The sequence below is a fragment of the Anneissia japonica genome, unplaced genomic scaffold (genome assembly GCF_011630105.1).
Source record: "Anneissia japonica isolate Jap-2015-1 unplaced genomic scaffold, ASM1163010v1 scaffold22841_len12919_cov96, whole genome shotgun sequence".
NCBI classification, from domain to species: domain Eukaryota; kingdom Metazoa; phylum Echinodermata; class Crinoidea; order Comatulida; family Comatulidae; genus Anneissia; species Anneissia japonica.
The window spans coordinates 1877-4898 of record NW_022744519.1 but is presented as its reverse complement, the minus strand read 5'-3'; the positions used below and the strand labels follow the sequence as shown (position 1 = coordinate 4898).

At 31.4% G+C, this 3022-nt stretch overlaps 1 long non-coding RNA gene across 3 annotated transcripts in view; it reads right to left on the bottom strand.

The window, feature by feature from the left end:
* Window positions 1–1901, bottom strand: part of LOC117119678 — a 4478-nt gene extending 2577 nt beyond the window's left edge. The window contains exons 1-3 of one of the 3 annotated variants that reach the window (XR_004447229.1): window positions 1819–1901; window positions 972–1062; window positions 738–869 (exon numbers count right to left, since the gene is read on the bottom strand). This is a non-coding gene — a long non-coding RNA (uncharacterized LOC117119678). Of the gene's footprint in view, window positions 1–737; window positions 1077–1818 lie in introns of those variants that run through there. The other 2 variants (XR_004447228.1, XR_004447227.1) reach the window with 2 other exon arrangements.
* Window positions 1902–3022: the final 1121 nt, after the last annotated feature.

The window sequence follows — 3022 nt, the reverse complement described above, 5'->3', positions numbered from 1 at the left end:
GGGGGCCATTTTTACCTACCTGTCATATGGGGCCATTTTTACCGGGGCCATTTTTTCCGGGGCCATTCTTTCCGGGGCCATTTTTTCCGGGGCCATTTTTTCCGGGGCCATTCTTACCGTACACCAGATTGAAATAGCTGTAAGCTGTAGAATAGCACCTGGATAGCCGGGAATGTGAGTAACATTGCTGTTGTATGCCACACGATCATAAAATAAATAGCATAAAGGCTAGAAAGAATCGTATTCTTATATTTATTTAGGCCAGCATAAACACCAATACACCATGTCATTTTCAATACATATGTGTATTGAAAATAACCAAAATTACATCTTTGTTTTTTGAGAATTAATAAAATATTGATGCATCTTTCTGGTTCTCCCGATCGCCAAGTCACGGTTTTACGTTCGCGAAAAAAAGTAAAAATCCACAGACGTACAGCTACTGTCTTTTTTTTTTTATTATTGTCGGATTTTGGTTTAAAACATTTTATGTTTTAAATAATAACATTAGATTCAGAAATTGTGTATACTTTCTGAAATTTGACCATGATTGGAGCAGTACTGGCTGAACTGTGTCCAAGGCCGTTTAGGCAGCATGCAGGCAATTAGCAATCAATCATCCAACCCACCAGTGACCGTTTCTTCTAAGGGGAAGAATTTCTTCATGATTATGTTTCATGTAATTGACCACAAGGCTTATCTTTAGGCTTAATGTTTACAATTCACATTTAAATTACCTTGTATTTGTATTATCAGGGCTGATCCATCATTCTGTAGTTGTGAGCACAGGTTTCTCTTCTTTGATAGCCAACAATGGTTGATGGGATGAATGTTTTTCACACGTATCTGTGAGATGTGCCAACACTTATCTGAAAATTCAGAGATTTGAAATATGTTACAGTAAAAAACAATTGGTAATGAGCAACAATTGACAGGGTAACCAAAGAGTTAAAACGATATCAACTACTAACCATGGCATAACTTATCATATCAACTAATGTCCATCATTATCTGGTTTTTTTTTCAACTTCATATAGGTACTTTCCACTACTCTACCATGTTCTGTTGAATTAAAAGACATAAAATGAGTGTAATACAGGTACATTGCAAATTATAAAAAGGGCAATAAATTTTTTAATTAGGAGGATAATACTGTATGCAGCATCAGAAGGTGGATTCTAGTCAAAACGGCAATAAACCCAAATGGCAATAAGTGAAAACAGCAACACTTTTTTACCAGAACGGCAATGGATCAAAATGGCAATAAGTGACTAAATCAAAATGGCAATAAACCAAAATAATAATAATAATAATAATATTATAATAATTATAATGGCCCATAACAACAACATACATACGAATGAACTCAATAATAAAAAGACTGGGGAAACACAATATCAAAGCAGTAGACATTCAAATAAAAAAATCTTTAAAATACATTGGACAAAATATGAGGCAAAACAATTTATGTACAGTAATTAAAAGTAAAAAAAAAATGCGAAAAAAAGAAAGAAAAATAAATTAATAATAATAATAATTGGCAGGGCCTATGCCCTAGCCTAACCTAGTAGTAGTAGTAGAGTAGGTAGCTAGGCCCCTAGCATAGCGCAAGGCCCTAGTTGTACTAAAAACCAGCTACTACTAGCCTAGCTAGGTTAACTACAGTACAGACAGACAGTAGGCCTAGGGAGGCCTAAGTTAGCTAGGCCTATGTTAGGAGTAGTAGAATGTAAGATAAAAGATAGGGTAGGCCCAGTCTGCCCTGGTTTTTTATTATTTTTTTTACATTAGTATGGTTGTATCGTATTCTTATCTTACCTTTTCTATCGAACACTGCATCATCAGCTGCTGCACCGTCCTAGCTAGGCCTAGGCCTATCAGCTAGCACTGGCCCAGCTAGGCTACGGCTTCGTCGGCTAGAGGCTGATGAAACATTCGATCAATCAAGTTGTGTTGAATATTAAGTCTTGCATCAATGAATTATCCTTTTTTTTTTCTTTTTTTTTTTTATTATTGCTTTTAACACACATAAAACAACATAATATAATATAATGCAATATTACAATACACAATCTCATCTTCTAAAAAATAAATCCAAAACCGATATAATATACTGTACTGTAATATAAAATAAAATTAAAATTAAGTAAAGATTTAACTAATATATACATATATGAGCAATTTCACAGTAAATAGACATGCTCCAAGCAATATTTTTTAGGAAGCTATAACTAAAGATTTTATTGTTTAAAATTAAATATTTTTACATTTATATCATCATATCAATGAGTATACATATTAAAAATCATTTCATGATCACACAATTCACAGTAAAAAATATAATGAAAAATTGACATACTTTTTAGCCATATTTCACCATACAAAAATGTTACATGACAAAAATATCTAAAATTAGATGGAGGATATTTTTTTTAAATTGTATTATAAGGATGGATTCATTATTTCTATAAGAAGCATATTGGAAACTAATAAGATAAAACACTAGAAAGAAAAATAAAACCCTTTTTATTAAAAAAATATGCAATTTGATGGTTTTTTGTAACGGATGTAACATTGTGTGTCAAAATATTTAGGAATTTAAAAATGGCCCAATATTCCTAAAAAAGAAATATATCTGTTACTTTTAAATGTTTATCAAATTAGTGAATATATACAGTAAGAAATAAAAAAAAAAATTGGTAATCATGCATTTTATTTTTGGTGCATCCACAATGGAAAGTCATTGACCCAAATGTATGTCAAAATCCTGTTCGTCTGTGGGAATAGGATTTGTAGTGTATTAAAATACAAACATGCATATTTCTTTTGAAAAGATAATTTAACTATCTTATAATACCCCTTTTCCAAAACATTGATATCATATGTTCTGTTTCACAGAGTTTAGCCAAAATCATCTGTATTCTATTTTTCCATGAAAATGTTAGGATATCATGTCCATTTACTGTGAAATTACTCATATATATATATATGTGTGTATATATATATACATACATATATATAC